This window comes from Ceratosolen solmsi, unplaced genomic scaffold (assembly GCF_000503995.2).
Source record: "Ceratosolen solmsi marchali unplaced genomic scaffold, CerSol_1.0 scaffold11, whole genome shotgun sequence".
NCBI lineage: Eukaryota > Metazoa > Arthropoda > Insecta > Hymenoptera > Agaonidae > Ceratosolen > Ceratosolen solmsi.
Window position 1 is genome coordinate 1,986,656 of NW_011948416.1, and position 19,773 is coordinate 2,006,428.

Here is a 19,773-nt window from a genome sequence, read left to right on the forward strand (position 1 = left end):
AAATTATATTTATGAATACATCAATTGATTTTTAAAAGTTGGATTGCACGAACGTTTCAACATTTATATTTAAATTACATTATTTGAAACACTCGATATTAGAATTTTTGTTAGTTCATTCGTATTGTTTTATTACTTTATGGATAACACATTACTTTCGTGCCCGATGCTTTGAATGTAGTTTGTATCAGATAATTACTTTTGCACTTTTACAAACATCTCATCGAATGTAATTTCAAAAAACTTCGATTCGTACATTAAATTCTTAAATATACATAATAGAAAGTAAAATTTTTTATTCTAAATTCTTTCCGCAGAAATAATATATCTTAAGCTTTCACTTGAGAAACTGTAAAAGTTTGGGAAAATCATGGAAGAAAAGTAGCAGCGTAGACGAAGTATAAAAGAGAAGTAGTAGAGTCGTGATAAAAATTTACGAGAAAGAATGCGAATTCAATACGAACCGTTAAAAAAAGAATATTGAAACGAATTCTCTACAGAGAATACCACCAATCATTTATGATTTATTGTTGGCTATAATTCTTTTAAGTCATATATAAAGTAATGATAAACAATGCCAAAGTAAGTAGTTGCTGTTCATATGTGATTGCTGAAGTGACATTTTTTCGTTGTATTTTATTGTTTTTTTTTTATTTTTTCTGTTTTACGGTTTCACAGCTTTTTAATGTTAATGTTATCTTTAGAGAATTTTATTCAGAGGATACTAAACGCTATAGTAGTAAGTAAAGACCGTGAGAGGGGAAGGGAGAGAGACGGTATCATAAAATCCATTTTAAAAGTCTGCAATTAGGTTTACTCGAAATTTTTCTTTATTAAAAGGAATTTAAATACTTTAATAATACCATTCATTTATTTATCATATCAATTCTAATCTTAAATAATTCTAATTTGAATAAGAAGTATATTTTATTTGATATTCATATTTATAATTTGCATTAAAGTAATTAATACTTAATTATTAATATAATTAAAAATAGCCAACAGTATAATGTTATTTTGATTTTATTAGTATTTATGGTAGTGGACATTGATATAATTACTTGATTATTTGTACAAAATTTTCATAAAGAAGCGAAATAAAAAAATAATTCAAAGTGTAAATATATAAATATAAAGTTGCTTTATTTTGTAAATAATTTATTCAGTTTTATGTAATAATTTGCATTATAATTTTAATCGATCGAGGGAAAAGCATTTACTATTCAATAGCTTTAGCATCTTCTGTACAGGCATGAATTAACTATATTTTAATTTTATTAATTTATAGTAATTTAAGGATTTATTAAATTTGAAAATTTTTCAACATGAAATTTTATCTTAATTTTATCTAACAGCTTTACTGTTCCAAAGTTTATTAATCTCAAATTATATGATTCTTATTTAAACAAATCTAATATTAAACGTTAGAAGACTAGTTTCTTTTTAACCAATAATCAAATTAATAAAATTTTAAATACATTCCAATTAGATTATTAATTAATAGAAGCAATTTTAAAACTGTCGAATAATTTTATTTTATAATTCTCAGTAAAATTTTGAAATATCATATAACAATTAGATTTAATTAATGTCAAATATATTGTAAAATCTCTATAAAATAAAGTACTCAAATGTTAAATACTCAATAAATCTAGCAGTCACGATGTAATATCCTTTTACAAGAATTCAATTTATAAAGTTTCCAAATATCATAAACAAGTTAACGTTACAACTAAGAAAATTTTTCTTTTAATTTTTATTAATATTATTTTTATGTTATAATTGCAATTTTGTTTTTATTTTTTCTTTGTAAATCATTAACATTAACGATCTTGTAAATGTAAATAATTTCTACATTTATAGTATAGTGGTAAAATGATTTATACTTCGTTAACTTAATGGAACTATGGATTCTATTATATTACAATTAGAATTTTACTATTAAAATATTAGTATTAGAGAAAATATTCTACTAATTTACGTTCCTCGATATTATAGCCACTTAACTATTTTATTAACTAGTCACTTAATATATTATATGACTTAAATTAATATCCAATATTATTAGTATAAAATATAATAAAATACTAATAAGTTCACCATCTCTCTGTCCTTTAAATTTGAGTAATATATAATTTAGTATCTATTTATCAAAAAGCCAAAAAAGAATCTGAGAAATGAATGAATGAAAACTTTTCCTATTCTCATAATCGAACATTTGAACAAAGGAAAAAAGAAAGTGACGGCGAAAGAAAGTTCGATTATAGGACAAGCCTTTCTTAATTAAGCTTGCCTGTACAAGAACAGCATCAATGGCGATAAAGTTCGGATTATTTCTCAGTGGACCGCTACTACTAGCGTACGATTTTAAAAAGCTTCGATCGTTTTTTCCTCCTATGTACTTATATTCTTCTTTATGTTTCTCTGTCTATTATCTTTGCTTTTATTTCTTTTTTTTTATCAATATATGGTTTGATCATCCGTGATTCAGTGTAAAGCGTACGATATAGAGATCGAATAAAGAAAGCAGTTTGAAAGTTATTCACCTGATATTTTACTCAAAAGGAAGAGCACACGAGTCATTTATCAGCAACTAAACGAATAAAACTTTTCTCTCTCTCTCCCTTTCTCTCTCTCTCTCTCTCTCTCTCTCTCTCTCTCTCTCTCTCTCTCTCTCTCTCTCTCTCTCTCTCACTCTCTATCCCTTCCTCTCCTTACTTTTAATTTTTATCGTTTTTGTCTATTTTTTTTATATCTATCGATATATCTATCGATCGTGTATTTTAAAATCATATAAAATTTAGCAGATTTACCTCATATCCAAGGAATTAAAATTAATAAATAATTATCAACACCCATAACATATTTAAAATGTGTAGATAAATAGTCAGGCAATCACGTAGATAAGAGTGTGTATAAGTTGTGAATAATACAAGAAATATATCAATTGACATATTTGGTATTAATAATATTAAATAATAGCCAAGTTGATGCTCGGGTAAGACTTTAAATTGTATTACATTTAATACATTATAAGTATATAATAAGTAATAGTAATATTTTATTTTTATGATAATTATCCATCAGGTAATGAATATTATTCAAACAGTAGGTGAAAATCATACGTCGTAGAGTTGTAAATCAAATTACTCTATAAAAAGAGAAAATCGATAAATTTATGCAAGTGTAAATGGCTGTAAGAAAACTCAAAGAATATGAAGAAATAAAATAGTAGATGAATGACTCATCATAATAATATAAGGACTATAAGAATATAATAATATGAGATTAACGAAAACATAATAATAACCCATTGTATTATCAGAGTAAAGCAGTGAAAAATTCAGAACGTTATTTCTGAGATTTTTATAAAATCATAACTATTTCTAACATAAAATAACATTCAATTGAATTTCAAAAATAATTAAAACAAAAAAAAAACAAAAAACGAAAAAATTATATTTATATTTCACACGTATTTTTTCAACAATATACACATCTCAAATAATTATTTTTAAGATATAAGATAATACATATACATATAATAATGCTGCTTTATTAAAAATTAATTTTCTGTTTGAAAATACATTAATTTTATTTTCAAGATAAAACGCATCAATTTTCAGTTTAAAATATACACTGTCCACTCCTTATAGTATAATATTGGAACAAAACTAAAGCGATTATTGTTAATAATAAGAATTTTATTTAAAAAAAAATAATAAGAAATAGTTGAAAAAAATTTCTATATTCAACTATATATACTATAAAAATTATATACATTTTAATTTATATAATTTTATTTTTCTTTTTTAACACGTTTTCTTCGAATTTAATAATATATTTGTAACAATTTTAGAGTTAACTATTCATTTTAAAATTTATATAGTAACTCACCTAGAATAAAAATAAATCTTTTCTATGCTTAGAAATTCAACAAATTTTCATAGCAAATAACTGGTCGGAATAATTTTATGTATGAATGGTAGTGAGATTTATTTTCATGATTAGAAAAAAATTCAGTTTTAATTTATCTTCTTTCGTTCTTTAAATTTCAGACATACATATTTTTGGTATTTGTCATCTGTTCACTAAATTTTCAGTTTACTGTCTATCCACCTAAAATTATTACTATAATAAAACTAGTAACAGAAATGGCATATCAGAATCAAATTTTTTATCTTATTTTTTTCTTTCCATCTTTTCTGGTGAATCTATATTATCTAACGTTTTCTAACAAAGTAATCGTAATCTATAATATATATGTAAAAGAAATGTAATGAAAATTTGTAATTCAAGATTTTATCCAATGGAAAATTCGGCTAGTTAAAATTCAATAATATTAACAAATCATTAACAACATTAACAAATATCAATAAAATTGTAATTTAATCATATAAAAATATACTATTAACTTTCTACATGTGGCTTGTTATGACTTTATGCAGTAAAACATTTACTTTATAACAACAATCATTCAGTAGCTTTACTATGAAGCAAGAAAACTTATTTGAAATTTAATTTTTTTATAAAGTTACATATATTTGACTATATAAATATTTATTTTAAATATATGTAATTGATATAAGTAAATTGAAAAGGTTAGTTTAATTGAAAAGTAATTTGAAATTTTAACAATAATTTTGAAGAAATTGGGAATTTTTAAATAGATTAGGGACTTTTAATTTTATGGAAGAAAAGGCTGATTTAATAATAATACATATGAGACACATTTTAAATTATAATGGACACCTCAATATAGTAGTATTTCTATATATAACATCTATCCTAAAATAACTATGCTTTCCTTAGAACTTCTAAAAATTAATTTACCCCTTTGCAAGCTACAGTAATTTAATAAGTATTTTTGTAATCAAAACAATAAATTGCTTCCTCTAATAATGTATGTATTTTAAATAAACACTTATCTTCGCTTAAATAATAAATGAACATAAATTTCTACAATCACGGTCATTACGTTGACAAGATATTACCAATAAAAAAATTTACACTCGAGTCGATTTTTTATTAAAATGATTTATTATAATGATTTTTATTATAAATATTTTTAATTTAAACACATAAGCGTCTATTGTATTTTTATATAAAAATTGAGATATATATTCATCTTATAAATACATTTATATTGTATAAAGAGCAATTTATATGCATAAAGTACATTTAAATATCAGATAATAATTCCTTTTTAATAATTTCATAATACGTTATATATTAAGTGCATCAATTATAAGGATTATTAATTAATTACACAAGATAAATTGCTAGTTTAATTGACTAATCATCAGATCATGGTAAAGTCAAACTTTTCCTATCTTAAACATAATATAACTATGTAGTAATTTGAATCGGGTTAAGTTACGAAGTTCAGATTAAGAAGTATATTAAAGGATTAAAAGATACATTTACATTAGAAACCATAGATATAAAACTTTAACTATTTAAATTATGAACATAATATTTTATTTATAATTTCTATGATATATAATTTCATAATATTCCTATTATAATTTATATCTATGATTATAATTACTGATAATTAACATGTATTTAACTTATTTAAATAAATTGCTTTAATGAGAATTGCTTAAACAATGATTATAGGTAATAAATAAAAGCCACTACGTCAATTTTTATAAAATTTTACTTATGTTTGGAAATTAATTAATATTTTTCATATATAGAAGATTCATGAGTATATAGTTCAACAAAATTTGTGCATGAATGTTCATATGAAATATTAATTTTAATTGGTATGTAATTAGTAATTAAATTTTAATTGGTATGTAATTCTGGATATAGTTGCGATATATCACTTTCAAGCGCCTGACTTATTATTTTGTAGGCACACAATATCAACAGAATTATAAGTTTACTAATTATTATAAGTCTCTATTGTTTATTCATATAAATATTAAGACCAAACTGCATACTCTAAGTTATTGCCTTTATTTAAAAGGATAAAACAGATAAGAGAGAGAGTGTAATTTACTTCATTGTGTAGCACTAAAGACTGCTTTCATATTCCTTAAATTAAAGTTCGTAATCAGCAGCATAAATTAAATGTTCAGTTAAACAAGATTTCCTTGCATAAAACTTGTATTCTTAAAATAGATATTCAACTCAATTCTTAATATTTTTTTACACTTTTAAAAATGGCTATTATGAGACATGATTTCCTTGATACAGCTAAGATATACATATATGTCTGGCGCATGAATAATTATTAACATATTTATTAAATTCACAGAAATAATTTGTAGTAAAAAGCTATTACTAAGCCATAAAACTTCATTATATAATCATCATCGATATTTTTCATAGACAAATAAATAATCTTTGTAAAATTGAGCACACTTAAATTTTTATGTAACCATTTACGCATTAGGTTAAGTAAATATTTCAATATATTTCAATTTCGAATATACTAACAGTTAATGATTGATTTAGGTAAAATATATAAATTGAAAAACATTTTTCAATTTTGAATTTGATTTGATTTTTTCTTTCTTTGAAAGTATGTTAATAAGGATATTATATCTAAATCATAAAAAAATCTTTCATTGTTTAAAAGCATTATTGTATATGTTATTATTGTATGATTATATGTGTATTAAATAAATATTATTTCAAAATATTTAATTAAAAATTGTAAATATTATAACAAATTATATTTGATTATAAAAGTTTACAAATTTGAACTTTATGCACGTTTCTGTTCAGGTTATTTATGTTTTACTTCCTTTAAATTCAATAAATTTTTAAAATAAACAAGTGTTAAAAATATTAATAAATATTTTAATAGTTTAAATAAGTAATTTGTTTAAAAATATTGTGCAACATACAAGTAAAAATATTTACCGCTATGCAAAAACGAAGCTTATGAAGACTTTCATACTTTGCTACTATTACATTTTGATATCATGTTACTTTGAAATTCTAGACTTCAAACTTATTTAAAGATAATCCACTATTTTCTCTCGGTACTTGCGAAGAAGATCCTGTCAAGCTTTTGTAACTCACTCTCTCTCTCTCTCTCTCTCTCTCTCTCTCTCTCTTATCCTGGAACTTCGTCACGTATTCAACGTGAAAACAGTTTCGTTGTAAATCTATAAAATACATACTAAAAAATAAGAATCCAATATAATATACAAGCTGAAAGAATTAATTTTACTCTTTGAGATAATATTATTGACAACATTGACATTATTTTTATTTAAAACAAATGTTGAAATTTAAATATTGTTAGATTTATGAAATAAAATGAAGGATATAAATTATTTACTTACAACATTTATTTAAATACTTAAATAAAATTTTATTAAGAGTATTATCATATAAAATTAGTAGATGCATAGGAAAAATCGAATGTTTAACATTTTATAAAAAAATGACTATAGTTAAAGATTTTATCATTATCAGGAAAATTGTCATTGGTAATATATGAGATATTAAATCAAAAGTAAATTAGGATAAATAAATCATATTTTACAGTAACAAATAAATATATTTAAATATAAAATATATATAGTAATAAATTATAGTTTATAAATAAATAGTATTAATTTAAAAAGAATTTTTAGATAATTTTACTGAACTTGAACATTGATTGAAATATTTTGTTTCAATTTATTATTTAGTATTGCTCGTTTGTATATTAATTACATAAATTAAGAATTATTCAATAAGAAAACATATTTTCTTGTTATAATTTTAAGTAATTTAAAAAATTTTAGAGAAAAATTTCTTTTAACTTCTTTGAGTTTTATTAACCATTCTTTTTAAACAATTATAACTTTAACGTTAGCATACATTTATATTTGAATGCATTTCTAATTATTTTTAATATATTATTATATTCGTAGAAAAACCTTATAATCAATTGTTTAGATTAATTATTGAATTAATTTATCAATGCCTCATATATTGAAACATTCATTACTTTGAACGATATTATCTTTTCAAATGGTGATTTAAATCCTTATCAATAGTAGTGCATTTAACTAAAAATCAAATGTACATCATTGTAAAGGTCTAAATTTATATTAAACCGATGGATTTTTGGAATACCTGCAAGATAGAAGTTCTTGAAATTAGACACAAATTAAAATTACATAAAATTTGTAACTGATATATGATTATTGTATGAATTACTATAAATTTCAAACTATCGTATTGCAATTGTCAATTTATTTGATAAGTAATAATTAAGAAATTTAAAACTTTATAATACTGAAATATTAATGATATACAATAAACACATATTTAAATTACTTTACTATAGCATACTGAGAAATCAATTATTTTCCATTTTCTGCATTTATGTAGTATGTTGATAAAGTTTATACACTATATAGATATATTAGAGACATACAATATTATTGAAATGTTTTTTAGTAAATGTATTAATCTACAGAGTATAAATCATACTTAAAAAATATCTTGTAAAAATATTATATACAATGGTTTTGAGTTTACATATTATTGAAAAAATTAAAATTTTAACTGGAAATATTTATGGTTTTTAATATTTATTCTTTTATGAAATTATTGCTATTAAAATGTTAAATTACATATTTAACAGAGGAGATAAAAAGATATATAATATTTTTATTACTCTGAAAATATATTAATATTGTATTATATATTGAGATTAATAGTAGATTTAATAAAAATATATTTAAATATTAAATCAAGATATCAAAGATAATGGAATAATCTATGCAGTTAGCAGATAATTGTAAATAGAAGAATAGAAAGTATACAAAATAGAGACAGAAGTAGAAATAGACGTTTAGAAATGAACAGACAAAAAGTATGCGTTGATAAAAGGTAACTTTTACTTTTAAGACAATTGAATTATTTTCTATAGAGAGGGGCAAAGAAAGAATTGCAAATACGTTGAATTGCTGAGAAAAGAATAGATGCATGAAAAATGGAGGTGAAAAAAAAAACATTCTGAAAAATGTTGATTATCAAGTGGTACAGGCTACAAATTCACTGTAGTTTTATATAAAAGAATCAAATTATATATGACATGGACTTCTAATCTATTAATATAATAAAATAAATTGTCTTAAGACTTACACGGTAAGCGTCATCAAAATTTTAATCATTATATAAATGTAATATGTAATATAATATATAATACAAAGTCATTTCAATGATATATTTTACGATATTTCCAAACAAAACCGTTGTTAGCAATATAAATTAATTTAACAAAATTATAATTAAGCATTCATAGTTTAAATAACATTCATATATAATTCCTACAATTATAAATTTTAATATTTTTCATTTAATAATATATATTTAATAATTAAGATTCAAAACAAATCCAAAAAATATGGACAATAAAGCTTTATTATTAGATAAATGTTATTTTAACAAAAACTTTAACAAAACAAAAAATTTTCTCAATAATATCTTGTTATAGTTTTAATGAAATATCTAATAATTAGAATACATGTTTGTAATAATAATAATGAACTTCCTTGGATTTGGATTTTAACAGATATATTAATTTATAGTGTATATACACATTACAATTTCACGTTAGTGATAAAAAGAATTATATTAAAATTATTAATGGTAATTTTTAAGAAAGCGTAAACATATTTATATGCGTATTAATAAGTATGAAGTAACAAAAGTTTATGCTTGATTTTATTTAAATTTGGCTTTGAGAAAGAGAACTGAAAATAATCAAAAATCCTATATAACCTTTGAGCAACGAAACGGTCAGTATGATGCGCCGATCGCAATTTTCTTCGTTAAATTTTTGCATACATCTAGGGCAGTCGGAAATAAAAGAACGCGAATATCTTTCCTCGAGTAATATTAGTACTATGCTTCGCAATGTAGATACTTCTATATATGTAGATAATGCGGTATATCATTGTCATAGAAACAGACATATTCCTCATAAGACTGCAGCCGATGCTTTTATCAGACTTCTGTTCGCAATAAAATTGAAACTCGAATGCTTAATAAATAAGAAAACGAAGTAAATAGAATGTAAATAAAAAGTTGTTATGTAATTAATTATCTTTCTATATCGATATAAAGATAATACGTCGTTTGCGTTATTAAAATGAGATTTTACGAAAAGAAAAAGTAATCGATAATAAATAATTATGATAAACAGAAAATTTTATTAAGATAATTGTATAATGTTGATAAATATATTTATTCGATTTTTATATAAATGGAAAAATATTAATAGACAGAATATTCTGAAAAAAATATATTTAATTTTAAGATTTTAAACTTTTTGCAAATTTTAATATAAAATATAAATTTGTACCAGTAAATATAGAAGAAAAAATACCAAAATGTAATTAATTAAAAATTAATTATTAATGTATATTAAAAAATTGAGAGAAATTAACTTGTATATTAATTTTGAAATATTTTATTATATATTCAATTTCTATTGAAGATTGTGAGTAATTCTACATCAAATGAAATGCTTTTGAAAGTGCGTTATTATAAAAAATATTTTTTAAAAAAATATTGATAAAATAATTTTACAGAAAAATATTCATACAGAAACTAACTTTGTTTTTCTCTTTCAATATGGTATAAAAAAGCTATAATTATCTGACAAAGCATATAAAAACATACAAAAAAAAAGTTTTGTATTTCTATTACATTTAACAGTTTGGAATATATTAAAAATGAGAAAATTATTTTATTCTCGTTTAACTAAATATAAAATTTAATAAAAGAAAGCGATTAAATTAATTTGATTACAATTATAATATATTGTATTCGTCACTGTATTCATCAAAATTTATTTAAAACAATCACTTTATAAAATACAAAATTATTGTAAAAACGTTTAAACAGAGAGAGAGAGAGAGAGAGAGAGAGAGAGAGAGAGAGAGAGAGTGAGTGTGTACGAGTGTGAGAGCGGGTGGTAGGTGGTACAGTGAGAAAGGAAGAGGAAAAAAATATTCTAAGCCGTGATTGAAGCGACCTAATTTTCCATTGATTTAACTTTCTTAACTCTACTCAAATACACGAGCATACAAGAGATATACGGACTTTTGCAGCGACTTCTTCTTCAAATCATAAAAACGACTCTTATCACTTGTGGTCGAAACGTCGAAGCAACCGTATACGTCTTTACCTGAAAAGACAAACAATTATTGAGATGCTATGCTGTGTTTATCATTTATTTTGTTTTAAACGAATTGTCTGGAAGTATATAGCTATTTTAAATGCATCACTCTATATTTAATTAAAAAGAATTTGCGCTTCGTTCAACGAGTTAACTGATAACCTTAATTATTAAAAACTATGCGTGGATAGTTTTTAAGGAATATGAAACTTGGATTTGATTTTCTGAGAGTGAAGCAACATTCTATCTTTTAGTGCCAATGTGCTTTTTTGGCTAACAAACGTACTGACCTTGAGTAGATTAAGATATGGTCGTTAATGAACATACAATTAAGCATCTGTTTGGTATATCTCTAAAATCACCAAAAATTAACTTTATATTATTAAAAAAATTAAACTTTATATAATTAGATGTAATTTTTTAATTATATTGGAGTTAATATGGAGTAGTAAAAGTTAACGATGAAAATTTATTATTCACTTAATAAAAATAAAGTTGTATCCATAAAATTTATTAACACAATGTATTTATAGCAATTTCCTACTATGGTAACTAAAGTTTTATGTATTTCAATTAAATTTTTAATTAAATTTTTTTTTAATAAATTTCAATATAATTAATATAAATTTTTAATTATAAAAGTCTGCATTAGCATGGTTTATGGATTATATGGATAGATATGAATTACATGTTTTGATTATTGTTTATTATTTATAATGTAAAATTTAAATCATATTGAATTTTGTATTTATAGTATTAATGTCTTTAGTATTTTTTCGCCTCCCAAGCGAATTTGAATAAATCAAAGTGAAATATCTTTTGCTTTCGTTTACTTTTGATTTGTTTCTTTCACTTTGTCACTGCATTTTTCTATATATATATATATATATATATATGTATATATATATAACAGTTCAAAATATATAGCAACATTGCTTTTATTGGGTTATTGTTCTCCAATGAAAAATCCGAATGAGAAGTGCATTAACTGTATTTTCAGTTATTTCACCAAGTGAACTACGTGTGTATACGTAAATATAATTTTATATAGTGTGTGCGACAATAGTTAAATTATCTGTGAGCTTTATTCCTCATTTAGTTTTCAAAAATACTTTTTCGAAAAGAAAAATTCGTTTTCATTACTATATTATATAAATAGACAAAATGCTCACATAAAATTCATATGAAAATAAAGTTCATAAATTTTTTATAAATTTCTTTTCAAAGTTGTAAGTACTTCATTCAATATTTCGAGAAGCATAAAATTCTACTATTTTAAAAATTTAACTAATTTATATATATGCAGATAATATAAACCTTTGATATTCCAAATAAATCATTTTGTTATATCATAATATTTTATCATAATTCCTATTATAGTTATAATTATTTCTCCGTACTTTACATGTATTTCGTACACTACTTAATATATAGTGTGCTCATTATAAAACTAATGTAGATAATTATGTTAATGAAGATTATGCGATGCATAATTCTTATGCTTAGCTACTTTTTTACTATACAAATGCTATTACGATGGCAAATATTGTTTATCAACGTTGTCGTTATATAACTTCGTGCATATAAATATTCAAAGTAATATATTAAATGATAAAATGTACTGAGAATATTATATTTCATAGTATTTTTATGTGACGTATATAACAATCTCTTATTTAAATTCTGTAATTTTTAATATTTACAGGAAATAAAAAAAGATCTTAAAGTTCTTCTTACTACTATTTACACTAAATTAATCTATTCATTTTTAAAGGAATTATGTAATTTAATTCTGTATAGTAATGAAATTCATAACTTTGTTTTTTTAAATTCATATAATAACAAAATAAAGGTTATGAAGGTTGAATATAATCTTGAGTTTTATTTATTATAAACAATGAACCAAATACGAAGATTTGTGAGATATTTGTATTTATTTGTATTTATATATGACGCATCGGCTTTACGTTTTCCATTAAAAATTTATTAAAAAAAAAAAAAAAAAAAAAAAAAAAAAAAAAAAAAAAAAAAAAAAAACAATTGTAAACAAAAATTTTACCTATAGCTTATCTAAATTATAATTATTAGCTTCTGTGAAGTTTTAATAAATGGATGGACAGTTTAAAATTTCACTAACTACGCTTCCATTCAGGTAGTTATTCTGTATATCATGCAGTTAAATATTTAGAGATATGATGAAACGTGAATGTATAAGAGAGATGTGCAGCATATCTGCACTATCACCTAGGGATGCAAGCGAATGCTACAGGAGCCGGTGTTGGACGCCTTCGGCAAAGGGTTCAGTCGAATAGCCTCGTTAACGATTCGCTGAACTGCAGCTTCAAATTTCATTTCCGTGTCCTCGCTACAACCGCGGCTAGTACATTGCGATGGTCATATGAACTCTGCCAATCAGATGCGATAACTTGTACGATCATACTCACGATTCTCCATCTCAACACTAGGAACTGTTAACCTACTTTTCATCCATCTTAATATTAAAGTTATTTCTCCTATCTTCTAATATTTTATAATATTGACTTTACTCGATGCTCCTTGGTTTCTTCATTTTTTCCTATTCAATTTATTTATCTAAATGTACAAGTTGTTATGTTGATTAATTTAATTAGTTTTTCTAACGCCTTAAGAATGTATTTAAAGGAGATAGGAGAATCAGCGATGTTTTAATTCTTCATTACTTATGTAACATGATTTTCTATCTTATAATTATAAATTTATAATTATATTCACAATTAATTTTGATGCACATAAATAGTAAAACAATGAATAAATTTTATTGATAAATTTGATCCATTAACATATTAATATATTTTTCTATATCAATCTTTGAATATGAAAACATTGGAAAAAAGCTATTGAACTATAAGATTCTTAACTCAGAAATGAGATAAAAATCTCATAGTTTTATAAGTCAATCCATATACTTTAAAAAATATAATTTTACTGTCATTATAGATTATTTCGTTAATTGGGATTATTGTAAAACTCTTGTTTATCTATAACTAATTAATGGAATAATTTTAGAAATAATGAAACATTGAAATATAATTTGGAACATGCTTACAGTTTTAGTCACTGATTTAATTCATATACTCCCAGTTACCTGTAATTTCATTCTTCCAGATAATATAGAAAATTAGAAATAATAAATGAAATGCGTAATACAAATATGTATTAAGAGCATCTTACGGCGAGGGAAATAAAGTGCGGAAGGCAAGTGCGGAAAAGGGAAACTAAGAGGAAGAAACGAAATATGAGAAGTTGAAATATCCCTTGAAAGAGGATAGTACATTAGAAAAGGAAAAAAAAAAGAAAAGGAGGACAGAGAACAAGAGTAAATAATCCACAAATGTAGGGAAGTCTTGTACATGTAGTAAATAGGAGTAATAGAGTATGAAAATCAACGTCAAATATGTTTAGTGCGAGAGTGCTTGAGAACAAGACAATATACATGTTTACTAAGAAAAGTTTTCACTCACTATAAATACTTTTATCTGTATTCGACGTACCCATCCACCCCTCTGTGCCATTGCATGATCAAGCCGTTAAAAGTTTCGTGTAATAAGTCCGGTCCCACTGCGGTACTAGATAGAAAGAGCAGCATAGTTACCTCCCTTAGTTCTTAAAGTAATATTCTTCATTCGACTAGTGATGTTCTAGTATGTCTGGTACAATTTACCTCTTCTCTCAAATATTACACATAACGTTTAATAAATCACATAAACGTACTCGTTAGGGAGCTATATACTCTATATGCAAATCTCGTCTCTCCTTTACTTTTATTAATACTTCTTGCTCCCTCCATTTCTTATTCATATTGACGAACCCTGTTTTACAATATAATCATACAGCATTTTTGCATGAACGCATTACACATCGTAACATTAAAAAATTCTGTATTTTATTAAAAAAATCATTATTACCAAGTACTTACAGGTTAAGTTTTCATAACAAAAATACATTTTAATTCGTAAAAGAACGTATAAATTAATAAAGCATAAGGAAATAAAGAAAATTGTGAAAAATAATTTAAGAAAATGCAGTTATAATAGCTTTACTATTAAAACTGTTATAATTAGATAATAAAATAATTGTACGTGTGTTAAAATTGTTAAGTACTATTCATCGATAATGATTTTGAAGATCACTGTGAAATCATTTCTTATGCTCTGGATATGTTAATAAAGGTTCCTGAATATTGGTTCTGGAACGTTCGATACGATATCATTAATCACTGATGACATGATTCGTAACATCGTCTGCATTTTAGATGATACGACAAACTATGCGTCAGGAGCTGATTTTCTCATATAAACGTGGTAACTAATGCTGTTGATGCAGTGCAGGAAGAAGGTAACTTAATTTACGCACAATGTTCTTTCAGTAGCAATGATAGGTATGTCGCATATACAAAATTACATAATATTACATGATAATTATTAAAGTCAATGGTAAGAGGAATGTCGAGAAAACAGTATAAACTATCCTGCAATTACTTTCTTCAATTCTAAGGTGTCAAAGCCGCCAGACTGACCAAATATAAAAGAAATATTCTTTTTCTTAAAAGATAATTAAAATCTGCAGAAAATATGATACGCTTAAGTAATATATTTTACAAGTAGATAAAAATAATTTATCTTCAAAGGTTTTATGGATAAACGTCAGCACAAAAAATATTTAGAGTTGACTCGTTGGATTAAATCAATTTCAAAGAAAAAACCTATATTGAACGAACTGATTTCACATTTCAATAAAGAAAAAGTAAGAAGAAGTAAAATCAAAAAGTACACTATTACTTTCTTATACATATATATATATATATATTTGGCCCTCTACTATAACCATTCATATCGGTTGAATGTAGTAGTTTTTAGCTATCCATGCAAAATAGTAGCCGGTAAAATAAATGAGATTTTAAAAAATATTTTTAAATATTCTACTTTGAAAAAAAAAGAAAATCTAAAAAATTTAAAAATACCTTAAAATTCGTTTGTATTAGCTAATACAATATGAATATTTGAAATAATGAACCTGTATCTGATACAGCAATCAATTAATTATAAATTATTTTATAAATTTTTAAATTAATTTAGAAATATTTTAAGCATTTCCAATTAAAATATTATACAGATGCATATATTTATAAAGCTAATTACTGCACCTTTACGGCATCAAATACAATCATATCTGTGTAAAGATATAAATGACTACGAAATTCTTCGATTTAAAATTCCCTTTAGTTTGTACTGATAAATCCTTTCTTACAAATATAAATGAAAACTTAATTTTTTCTTAAAAACAAATATTATTTACAATCGTAAAAATTTTACTTTTCTTTACTTTTTAAGATATAATCGAAGGCGTAGAATAGGCCTTCCTATTTTTTAATAGTTTTCGTTGTAACTTTGAGTGATTTTTTGTCAAAAATACATAAATTTTTTTTACCACAGATAATGTTATGTACGTATGTAAAAATTGTAGCTTCTATGCATTGTTTTGTAAATAAGAGAAATAAAGAGACACGTGAATGAAATTACAATTTTGTTCTATATAATCAGCTTAGAAAGCTTCTTTGTAATATTTTAAATATTTCTTTAAATTATTAATATTTATATTTACTAATAATGTAAATTATTTTTAACTATAAATAATTAATCATTGAAATTTTTAGTTCATAAAAGCACGTCAAATATTAGGGAGGTTCGTTTTAATTCTATAAATCATCCTACATTACATTGGTGTAAATTACTCTATATCATAATAATTTTGAAAATGTGTTTTTAAATAAAAATCCTCGTTGATTATGCTACTCACCTAATTAGTAATTCAGTCTTATTCTTGTGTTTTGTCATTTATTATATAAAGTCTCTTTTGTGAATGCTGTAGGAAATAATGCATTACAGCAATCGATGAGGCATCGAAAGCATGATTATTGATTTAAATGGATCCATTAAACTGTCCTATTAACTTTCACTCGTATATACAGAGTAGAATTTAATTTTTTGTTATTTGTAACGAATAGTGACAAATACATGGCCCTATTACATTTCAAATTTGTACAGTAAATAATTTAGAACCTGTTTTATAAGAAAATGTTTCATCTCAAATTTATCGTTTCGCTGAATATATAATTGAAGTACATATTCATTACTCTCTTTATATACCTCAATGGTACACATATATGTGAAATCGTGCATTGCGGATATGCTTATGTAAGTACACACAAATGAAGATGAAGGTGTATGTGAATATCACTCGTTAAATTTACTTTAAAACCAGATTTTAACTGATCGTATTATAACTAAGCACATGTTATTATATTAATTAAATAAGATAATTATATTAAATTATATTTTAAAGAAATTTTAATAAATTTAAAAGGTATGTTCTCTGAAGTTCAATACGCATTATTTCCCTTATTTTATTTATGAATAACACACACACACACACACACACACATCAATGTATTCGAATCGTCCAATTATTAGTATTTAATATATTATTAAGTATAATGATAAATATATCATTAAATGCATGTATTTCAATATGTATAGTATATAAATTCGATAGAAAGATGATTGGAACTATGAGCATATAGTTTGATAAATTTTTGTTACAAGAACGTTGAAAAAGCAAATGACTTATAATATATATATGCTGGTCAGTATTGAATAAATCGCTATATTATTAAATAGATGATACCATTGAATATTTCAAATGTTGATGCGCTTATTGATTATTGGAATACGGATCGTATAATTCAAACCCATGTAGATTCCACTCTTCACATAGAGAGAACTTTGTTGATAAATCGAGCTCCAATCACATCAAAAGATACAGACGCATGAAAACAGCGAAATTCAATAGACTGATATCAACAGTGTGCCATAAATTATATTTCAAAAATATAATGTGATAAATTTACAACTACATTTTGAAAATAGTCGAGTAGTTTTCAAAGTAATGTTTTCTATAAATCAGAAATAATAAAATTGCTTAATTAAAATCAAATATATTATATATATATTAAGTATTATGTATTATTTATAAACCAGTATTACTTTTATTCAATTGTTTTACCTAGTCAAATAAAAGAGATTTTTAATTCTAATTATATATATATATATATATATATATATATATATGTATCATTTCAGTTACGACAGAAATTAATCGTAGAAATTGAACGTTTATAAATATAAATTCACGATAATACTAATATAGGATTAACGAAATAACTATTTTATATCGACTGTATTTCAATATCATTTGACTTTTCATATTTATTCTTAATTCGCTTATGATTTAAATAAGATGCAAAAATATATCATTAACTATTTTCTATAAATATTTGATAATTATTGACGTTTTACGACGAGCTGTACAAATTACTTTCGTATAGGTTATTTATATATTGAAAATAAAAAATGTAAAGAAAATATTATAGCAAATCTTTTACTATTAAATATTAATTTTAATTATAAGTTTTAAATATGAATTAATTTGAATGATTAACGAAAATATTAACGACAGTCTTCGCTATTTCAAAATTGAAATAAATTTTTTTTATCTTATTATCTTTTTTCTTATCTGAGTTATATCATTATTATCTTATTATTCTAATATTTTATATATTGAATTTATCAAATATCAAGTATTTTAAACTATGATTGTCATGAATTTGTTTCATAGTAGATTTAAAATAGTTTAAATAATATCATCATGAAGATATGTGTAATTTTTAGGGGATTATATCAAATGTGAAAAAGTATGCTGTGAAAATTTATACGACGCACGTATCGCGTAATTTATATATGTTGTAATGTACAGTACTTTTCTTCTCTACCGCATTTATTTGATTTAGATGGAGAGATAAATAGGATATAAAATTTATACATTATAATTTTTAAATAATAAATTACTGTTTAGGATTAAATATATACAAATTTCAAATAAAATACGACAGAATACAATAAAATATAGCAGCTTCTGATATAATTACTTAAAATAATTAAAATATATGTAAATATGTGTTTCAGGAAATCTCGACGCAGTTTCTTAAAATATTTTTGACAAATATTTCATATCGATACTGGAAGCACAATCAAATTTTTCAAGTTTTATAGAAGAATCAACTATCAACTTGTTAATTGTAAATTATGTATACTAAAATTCTACGTCGAATCAGGAAATTCTTATAAATAATTATGATTTATCGATAGTATTAAAAGTACGAATGAATTTAAACGAAAATTTGTTTTTATAAGATTAAGCATTTCAAATTATATTCCATAACCTTTTAACCAACAACATCTTCATTTTTATCAGTTAGTAATAGATTTAAAGCTATTAGATTTTATTTTCGTGAAATATTAATTTCTATTTTTGGATTTTTGTATTAGTCGATATTATTGAAATATCCATGCAAGTTCGACAAAAACAACAAAATTATTTGTGCTACAACCTTTAGTGGAGTTTCAGTACCATCATATGATTTATCATAAGATTTTATTATTTACTTTAATATTGAATAATTCATATATTTATATATTTACAATCATATTAAATTTTTCATCTTATACATAAGTTTATAAATTTCTATTAAC